Source organism: Hyperoodon ampullatus (assembly GCF_949752795.1).
Source record: "Hyperoodon ampullatus genome assembly, chromosome: 2".
Classification (NCBI taxonomy): domain Eukaryota; kingdom Metazoa; phylum Chordata; class Mammalia; order Artiodactyla; family Ziphiidae; genus Hyperoodon; species Hyperoodon ampullatus.
In genome coordinates, this window is record NC_136915.1 from 24804189 (window position 1) to 24813862 (window position 9674).

At 49.4% G+C, this 9674-nt stretch overlaps 1 pseudogene across 1 annotated transcript; it reads left to right on the top strand.

Moving 5' to 3' along the window:
• The first annotated feature begins 3226 nt into the window (after positions 1–3226).
• LOC307063959 (eukaryotic translation initiation factor 4E transporter-like) lies at positions 3227–6321 on the top strand (annotated as a pseudogene). The gene is made up of 2 exons: positions 3227–3357; positions 3429–6321. The product of its transcript is annotated as a eukaryotic translation initiation factor 4E transporter-like (transcript).
• Positions 6322–9674: the final 3353 nt, after the last annotated feature.

Genomic DNA, 9674 nt, shown 5'->3' on the forward strand with positions numbered 1-9674 from the left:
AAACAGATGGGATGTGTGCAAGGACTCCATATACAATAGAGGGAGCATTGCAAATAAGAGAGGAAAGATAAATGGCACAACAAGTCATGCTAGGAAAGTGACTGTATGTAGGGGGAACTCCTTATGTCTTATAAGAAAGGTAACTGTACAAAGTAAAACTTTACTATGAGAACCATGAAAAATAAAACTTAAAAACAATAAGAAAAAAGAATTCTCTTTAATGACCTTAAAAGGGAAAGAATTTCTTAAATAAAACATGCAAACACCCAAACTGTAATGGAAGAGATTGATAGAATTGAATACAATAAACAATAAAATTAAAAACTTGTCTATGATAGAAGAATTAGTCAAAGTTGAAAAAGAAAAAACAAATCACAGCCTGGAAGAAGATATTTGCCAGGCATATCACTAATTAAGAATTATCATCCAGAATACACAAAAATTTCTTACAAATAATAAGAACATGACAAACTACCCAATAGAAAAATGTATACAGAGGAAATTGAAATGCATGACCAATAATCAAAAGATATACCCAACCTCACTAGAAGTCAGAGCAATGCAAATTAAAATAATAGGGATATGTCATCTCACACTCTCATGCATGGCAGGTGAAAGTGTAAATTGTTGCATACACTGAGACTTGGTAATGTCCTCCAAAGTCAAAGACATTACTACTCTAAGACTCAGCAATTCCACATCTACGAATAAACCACAGAGAAACTCAGGCACGTGTGCACAAGGAGACAGGCAAGGGGGTTCCTGCACCATTGTGTGCAGTAGAGACAACATAACATTCTAAATATCCATCACTAGGAATATGGCTAAATAAATTGTAATGTAATCACAAAAGGGAATACTACAGAGCAGTTAACATTAATGAGCTCTGTCTGCAGATATCAACCTGAGTGAATCTCCTAGACATCTTGGTGAGTAGAAGATGTCTGTGGCAAGAAGACATGTGTGTGTCACTATAGAATAGTGGCTGTGGAGGCTGGTTCAAGCCCCAGCATCAACACTTCCGGCTGTGGATCCTTGTGTAAGTTGTCTTAATCTCTTTGTTCCTCAGCATCCTTGTTGGGGATAACAATGCCTGGGTTGTGGTGAGTAAGGAACGTATTACTGCATGGAAACAACTTAGAATGGAGCTTGGTGCACAGTAAGCACTTGCCAAATATTAGCTATTGTGGAGACATACATATATGATACCTTAGAAATGGTGGTCCCCTCTGTGGATGGAGGGTAGGGAATAGGATTGCATTCAGAGTTCAACTGCACTTGAAATATTTTATATCTTTAAAAAATAAGGATAAACAGATAGCATGAGAAATTTCCTTTATGATGATGTAAGAGTTTGGTAATGACCACATCTGCAATGTATGGATCTGTACATCCCATAAAACGGCAGAGAACTTCACAAACAGCACACATACACACAAATGAATACATATAAAAACTGGTGAAATCAGAATAAGGTCTGTATCTAGTTAATAGAATCGTGCCAATGTTTTTTGGTTTTGTTTTCATTTTTTGGTTTTGATGTTATACTATAGCGATGTAAGCTGTTACCATTGAGGGAAGCTAGTAGAGGGTACCCAGGAAGTTCAGTGTGAAGAGTGCCTATTAGGAAGCACCCCTGAGATCCACAACTGTGGGAGGGAGGGAAGGAAGCAGGGCTGGTGGGGAAGTTGGGGTCTGATGCAGTCCGGAGGGTGGCATCAGCTGACCGCAGGGAGCACCAGAATGAAATGGCCCAGGGGAGCAGTCAGCCTGGGGCCTGAGTGCTGGTCCTCTGCCCCGCCCCCTCTAGTCCTGGGTGTGTATCTGGGAAGGACAGGGTTGTAGCGCTTCTCCAGGAGAGGGAGTTCCTGGAGGGCGGGCGTAGGGGCTGAGGGGACACTGCCATGCACCACCCAGATCCCCCATCCCTGAAAGAACTTGCCACCCCGCTTCCTAATACAGGCCCTTCATGCTGAACTTCCTCCCAGACCATTCCCAAGACACCTGCCAGAGGAGGGAGAGCAGGGTGGAGGCCCAAGGGGTTCCCGGGGGTACGCGAGGAGGCCAGATGAGGCCAGAGTTCCCTCCAGGCAGGATCAGAGTCCTGTGGCCTGGCAGAGCCCGTGGTGAGAAACTCAGACGCTGCCCCATGAAGGCTGCCCAGGGCCCAGCAACAGCCGGGGAGAGAGCAGGAGGGGTGGCCATTGGGCCGAGGCCACGGCAGCACTGCCCATGGCTCGTCTCTTACTTTTAGCCCAGGTGCCTCTGCGAAAAAATCAAATACCTGAAGCATTTTCACTGCCAACCCCCTGGTTCTGCACTGCAGAATTTTGTCAACAGGGATGAATCTGGTTTTCTCCCTTTCTATATCCCTAACTTCTTTCTTGGAAAGTGAGAAACCTGGTCCTCATTATCCCCCCATTTGAAATCAATCTTCCAATGCAGCCTTAGCTGCCTGACTTCACACTCCCCCCTGGTGCGAGCCTCCACCTCACCTCCCTGCTTCCCAGTGTGGACACTCCCTACTCGCTGGGATAATTTATTCCATGCTTGTGGTAAGCACTTAATAATTGTTCATTGGGTGAATGAATGAATGAATGAATGAATGTTAGTTATCCCCAACCCCTAGCATAGTGCCCATGGCAGTTTATAATACTTATATTATTAATAAATGAACAAATAGATATGAGAAGAACAGTAGAATCCAGGAACTCATAATTTAGCGCAAATCAGGCATGAAGTTTATTCTTCATGCATCTGCAAACAATGTTCTGCTGAACCATTTGAAAGTGTCAGCAAGATTAGGAATGTCATGTCTGTCCTATTAATATTCATAAATTCATAGCCCAGAATTGACTTCAGTGATGATATAAGACCAGGAGGCAAAGACTGGTGTGGGGTCCTAGCAGTATGAGGGGAAGGTCAAGGTCAGAAGTGGGCCTCTTGGCTCTGCCGCTCAGGAGGTGCTCTCACACTGCAGGTGTACATAGTAATAACAATAAGATGGTAATGATAAATGATGGAGATTTGTGTGTGTGTGTGTGTGTGTGTGGACACAGCCACCCTAGGAGCTGAGTGCTACGGTCATCTCTATTCCTCAGAGGAGAAAACTGGGTTTTGGGGGTCTGGGGGACGAGAGTGAAGGCCGCACGGAGCAGCCCTCGGACCGGCACAAGGGGCAGAGAGGAACGGCGGCCGAGACACTGAAACTGTAGACCAAGGAGCCATGGACCGAAGTGTGGGTGAAACAGAAAATGGAGATACTTTCCTTGACCCGAAGAAGCAACTGGCCTCCAAATCCCCCCATCACTATACAAAACATAAGGATTTCAGCTCTGGGATGCCTCACAGAAATCAGTGTCCTCTGTATTGATGTCTCCTTGAGAGGCGAACTCCCCACAGGAATACTCTTTAGTGTGCTTGCCTAGGGAGGAGCTCTTGGATATTAAAGAACTCCCTCATTCCAAACAGAAGCCTCCGTGCCTCTCTGAGAAATACGACAGTGATGGTGTCTAGGACCCTGAGAAGTGGCATGCCTCCCTCTACCCAGTTTCAGGGCAGAGCTCACCAGTGGAAAGTCTGAAGAAAGAATTAGATACAGATGGGCCTTCCCTGGTGTGCGGGATAGTAGATCCCCGAGAGCATATGAAAGAAAATGACTTAGATGTTGTTCTCAGTCCGCAGAGACGAAGCTTTAGAGGGCGCTGCCACGTGACAGCTGCTGTTAGCTCCCGGCACTCAGGAAGCCTACTGGATAAAGACAGTGATGTGCTCCGTCTGCTTGGCAGACGAAGGATTGGCAGTGGGAAGATAATCTCTCCCCAGACCTTTGAGAAGGATCACCGTCTTAGCCCTAAGGACCTGTGAGACTTGAGAGACAGAGACAGAGAGAGGGACTACAAGGACAAGCTGTTCAGCAGGGAGTTTGTGAATAGTAAGCCTGTGTTTGAGCGTAGAAGACACGATTCCTACACAGAAGAACCAGAATGGTTCTCAGCTGGACCCACAAGTCAGTCTGAAACCATTGAGCTGACTGGCTTTGATGATAAGATACTGGAAGAAGATCCTAAGGGGAGAAAAAGAACAAGGCGACGGACAGCCTCTGTGAAGGAAGGCATAGTCGAGTGCAATGGAGGGGTGGCTGAAGAGGATGAGGTGGGGGTCATCCTCTAACAGGAGACTGCTGCAGATCAGGAAGCGCCAAGGGATGTCGTCTTGCCTGAGCAGTCCCCGGGAGAAATTGACTTTAATGAGTCCTTTAACCTTGATAAGGTGCCATGCTTGGCTTTGATGATAAAAGATGTTTTGGTAAAAGGGTCAGTCTCTGCCAGTTGGTTCCCTAACCCGATCCGGTTAGGAAGCTGATCCAGCATTCTTGGGTCAACAATGCATGAAGAGCTGGAGAGACTTGCAGGTCTGGACCAAGCCATCCTCTCTCCCGGACAGAACACGAGGAAATATTTTGCTCCTATACCATTAGAAGACTATGCTGAAAATAAAGTGGATATTCTAGAAATGCTACAGAAAGCCAAACGTTGATTTAAAACCCCTCCTTTCCAGCCTTTCTGCAAATAAAGAAAAGCTTATAGAGAGTTCACATTCAGGGGTTGTGCTTTCAGTGGAAGAGGTAGAAACAGGGCTCAAGGGCTTGAAGGTGGACCAGCAGGTGAAGAATTCGATTCCCTTTATGGCAGAGCATTTAGAGGAGACCCTGAGTACTGTGAGCAGCAATCCACAGCTCAGAAAAGATGGAGATATGACTGCATTCAACACATTAGTGAGCACCATGAAGGCAAGTGGGACTCTACCTTCTCAGCCCAAAGTCAGCCGAACCCTTGAAAGCCATTTGATGTACTCTGCTGAGATTCCAGGCCAGCCTGTCCCTAAGAACGTCTTGCAGGAACTTCTGGGTCCACCTGTTCAGAGACCTGCTTCTTCCAATCTTCTGAGTGGCCTTATGGGGAGCTTGGAGCCTAAGACATCTTTACTGGGCCAAAGAGTACCCTCTCCTCCCTGGTCACAGGTGTTTCAGTCAAGAGCAGACTCAGCAGACTACCTTAGTCCCAGAATACCATCACCAATTTGTTTCACACCAGGACCACAGCAGCTTCTCAGAGATCCATTCCAAGGCATGTGCAAGCCCATGAGCCCTGTCACAGTCCAGATGAGCCAGCTAGAATTGCAACAGGCAGCTTTGGAGGGGCTGGCCTGCCACATGACCTTGCAGTGTGGGCAACAAACTTCTACCAGCCTGGTTTTGGTAAACCGCAGGTGGACAGAACCAGAGATGGATTCAGAAACAGGCAACCATGAGGGACCAAGTCACCAGCACCTGTGCGTCAAGGGAATTCCTCTTCCCCTGCCCCAGCCGCCTCCATCACAAGCATGCTTTCTCCTTCCTTCAGCCCTACCTCAGTGATTCATAAGATATATGAGAGCAAAGAGAAAAGCAAGGAGGAGCCAGCATCTGGAAATCAGCTCTTGGTGACAGTAAAGAGGACACTCAGAAGCCCAGTGAAGAGAACTTCCTGTCATCCAGGTCTGTGCTCACCGCTGATCGAGACTCTTCTCCCACTACAAATCCCAAACTGTCAACTCTACAGTGGTTTTCATCTTCCACCCTGCTATCCCAGACCAAATCTTACACCAAAGGACAAAATTATCGACATAAAGCAACTGGGAGAAAAACACCCACCTTGGCGTCCCCAGTTCCAGGAACATCTTTTCTCCACACTGTCCACCAAGTCCCCCTTGTCCCCTGTATCCCCATTGTTCAGCCTGCTCTCCAGCTTCACCCAGGGTTGGTCCAAAGGATGCTGGCACAGGGAGTACATCCACAGCATCTTCCAAGTTTTCTCCAAGCTGGGGTGCTTCCTCCTGGGGTGGACCTGAATCATTTACAGGGAATATCTGACCCAATCCTGGGTCAACCCTTTTACCCTTTACCTGCCACTAGTCACCCTCTCCTAAACCCTCATCCTGGGACACCTCTAAATCTGGCAATGGTGCAACAGCAGTGACAGCGCTCTGTTCTTCATCCTCCAGGCTCTGGTTCCCAGGCAGCTGCTGTTAGCATTCAGACGACTCCTCAGAATGTGCCCAGCTGGTTAGGCCTGCCCCATGTGCACTCCCAGCTAGAGCACCGGCCCAGCCAGAGGAGCAGCTCCCCCCGTGGGCCTTGCCAACTTGTATGACTCAGATGTGCTACAGCAGCCCCTGCCCTCCATGCCCGCCAAAGTCGTCAGTGTAGATGAATTGGAGGACCGACAGAGAACAGGGCAGCAGGCTTGCCTAAGCAGCTTCTTATGGCACCCTGGTTAGGACTCTGCTTCCTCATCTCATGTTGGTTTATGGGCTTTTACCTTGTAGCATTCTGTGCAAAGCTGTTTAAGGGCACCCAGGCATCTGGTGCAGCCTACATTATGGTGGAAGGAACTTAACCAATCCAGTGGAGCCTCCATGGTCTGAATACAGGATGCAGTGGTGTCAGTCCCGGAAACAGTCTTGTTTTTTGTAAGATATGTGAATGAAGTGTTGATGTCTTCGCCAAGAGGTGACACCTTAAGAGTTCTGAGGAAATAAATGTATAGACCCTTATGTACAGAGCTGTGTATAAACAACATTTGTACATACACATAGGATAGTTTTTTGAACTTATACAGCTGTACGTAAAAGTAGGTGATATTAGTTAAGCCTATGTCAACAGTTTGGATTTTTTTTGCACTTGTACATTTGGAACTTTTTCTTTTGGTTGATTAAAGTTGCATATGCTAAGTGTGAAAAAAAAAAAGAAAACTGGGTTTTGTAAACAGGGCGGATTCTAGTTTGCCCCTTCTACATGTTGGTCACTCTTTTCTCTAATGGTGAAACCCTGGCTCCCATTATGCTTGGTATTTATTCCTATGATCAGAGAGATGGAATCTTTGGTCTACAATCACTCAGATTCATGGTGAACAGTCTGGCACGTGCATCTAGAATATTGGTTTCATAAGTTCACTTTCAGGAAATGCTCCTGCAGGAATGATCATGGGCCTCAGGATACCATGTGTTTAAAGTGAATGGCGGGGCTTCCCTGGTGGCACAGTGGTTAGGAATCTGCCTGCCAATGCAGGGGACACGGGTTTGAGCCCTGGTCTGGGAGGATGCCGCAGAGCAACTAAGCCCATGCACCACAACTGCTGAGCCTGTGCTCTGGAGCCCGCAAGCCACAACTACTGAGCCTGCATGCTACAACTGCTGAAGTCCACATGCCTGGTGCCCGTGTTCCGCAACAGGAGGAGTCGCTGCAGTGAGAAACTCACGCACCGCAAGGAGGAGCGTCCCCTGCTCGCCGCAATTAGAGGGAGGCAGCGTGCAGCACGAAGACCCAATGCAGCCAAAAATAAAATAAATTTAAAAATATAAAAACAAAATAAAGTGAATGGCATGGGTCCTGTGGACAGTACTCATACATGACACTGAGATCATGGGCACAGCATGCTGAATTAGGGGGTTCAAGCACCCCAGCATTCCCCTTCTCTCTGCATAGGGTTGAAGATCCTTCTCCAGGACCCCAGTTATCAGATACATAGCTCTGTGCCTCAGGGTGATGGGGACCCCTCATCAGACAGGAAGCTGGTCAGGCAGCCTCAGCCATGCTACGGCCAAGCAGCCCATGGCAGGTACCAAGCACCTTGCTCAGCTCCTGCAGCCATGGCTCAGCATCACGGCCTGTACCTGCTTCTCTCTGCTTGTTGAAGATTGAGACCCCACAGGGAGTAAAGGGGAAGGAGAATTGTGCATTATTCAGGCTGAACATAGCTGTTTTACAGACAGGCCTAGGATGACAGGGGAACCAGAAGGCAGCAGAAGGTGAAAAGGCAGTCAAGGCTGCCTTGTAAGGCGAGATGAGATGAAGTGAATTGAGGTGAGGTGAGGTGAAATGATGTGAGTGAGGGAGGTAAGATGTGGAAGTGAGATGAGATGAGGTGAGGGAGGTGAGGTGAGGAAGACAGGGAGGTGAGGTGAGGGAGGAGAGGGAGCTGAGGTGAGGGAGGTCAGGGAGGGAGGAAAGTGAGGGAGGTGAGGGAGGTGACGTAGGGAGGTGATGGAGGGAGGGAGGTGAGGTGTGGGAGATGAGCGAGGTGAGCTGAGGGCGGTGAGCAAAGTGAGGTGAGGGAGGGAGGGAAGTGAGTAAAGGGAGTTGAGGGAGGGAGGGAGGTGAGGGAGGTGAGGTGAGGGAGGTGAGGGATGGAGGGAGGTGAGGGAGGTGAGGTGAGGGAGGTGAAGGAGGTGAGGGAGGTGAGGAAAGTGAGGTGAGGGAGGTAAGGGAGGTGAGGGAGGGAGGGAGGTGAGTTTTGGGAGGAGAGGCAGGTGAGGTGAGGGAGGTGAGGGAGGTAGGGAGGTGAGGTGCAGAAGATGAGGAAGGTGAGGTGAGGGAAGTCAGGGAGGTGATGTGAGGGATGTGAGGTGAGGGAGGTGAGTTGAGGGAGGTGAAGGAGGTGAGGTGAAGGAAGTGAGGTGAGGGAGGTGAGATGAGGGAGGTGACAGACGTGAGATGAGGGAGGTGAGGGAGGGAGGGAGGTGAGTTGAGGGAGTTGAGCGAGGTGAGTTGAAGGTGGTGAGGGAGGTGAGGTGAGGAGGGAGGGATGTGCAGTGAGAGAGGTGAGGGAGAGAAGGAGGTGAGGGAGGTGAGGGAGGTGAGGTGAGTAGGTGAGGGAGGTAGGGAGGTGAGGTGAGGGAGGTGAGGGAGGTGAGGGAGGTGGGGTGAGGGAGGTGAGGTGAAGAGGTGAGGGAGGTGAGGTGAGGAGGTGAGGGAGGTGAGGAGGTGAGGTGAGGTGAGGGAGGTGAGGAGAGGAGGTGAGGGAGGTGAGGGAGGTGAGGTGAAGAGGTGAGGTGAGGTGAGGGAGGTGAGCTGAGGGAGGTGATGTGAGGGAGGTGAGGGAGATGAGGTGAGGAGGTGAGGGAGGTGAAGTGAGGAGGTGAGGGAGGTGAGGGTGGTGAGGTGAGTGAGGTGAGGTGAGTGAGGTGAGGTGAGGGAGGTGAGGGAGGGAGGGAGGGGAGGGGAGGGAGGTGATGTGTGGGAAGTGAGCTGAGGGAGATGAGGTGAGGTGAGTGAGGTGAGGGAAGTGAGGTGAGGGAAGTGAGGGAAGTGAGGGGAGGGGAGGGGAGGGGAGGTGAGGGAGGTGCAAGCCTCGCTGCCTATCAGGGGAGACAGGTGTGAGGAGGACACAAGGGCCAAGCCCCCCCTATCCCCACCCCAGGAACAGGGACATGTGAAGGACTCCTGAGACACTTCCCACAGGAATCAAGGCATCAGTTCCCCCTTCACCTCACCTGGTTCCATTTTCAAGACATGAAGGAGGCACATACTGTACATGCTCTCAGATTTCTCCATCCTACAGTTTCCACTGAGTATCATGCGCCTTTCATTTTTACATATTTACATTCACCTAAAATGTCAAGTCGCTCTTTTCTAGAAGTGCTGAACAGAGATAAAGGTGATTAGAGGATGATTTTATCCCATTTAAAAGTAACCTTCAGCGAATGGGAGTAAATAGACTGCTTGGCAGCCACACCTCATCTGCCTTCTCCCTCAAGGCTCCTGCCCTCCTGCCCCCCATCCCCACCTTCTCAAAGGCACCCTGGGAGCTCTGGACATGGGAAAGGTTCACACATCCATTGGGGACCTTGCC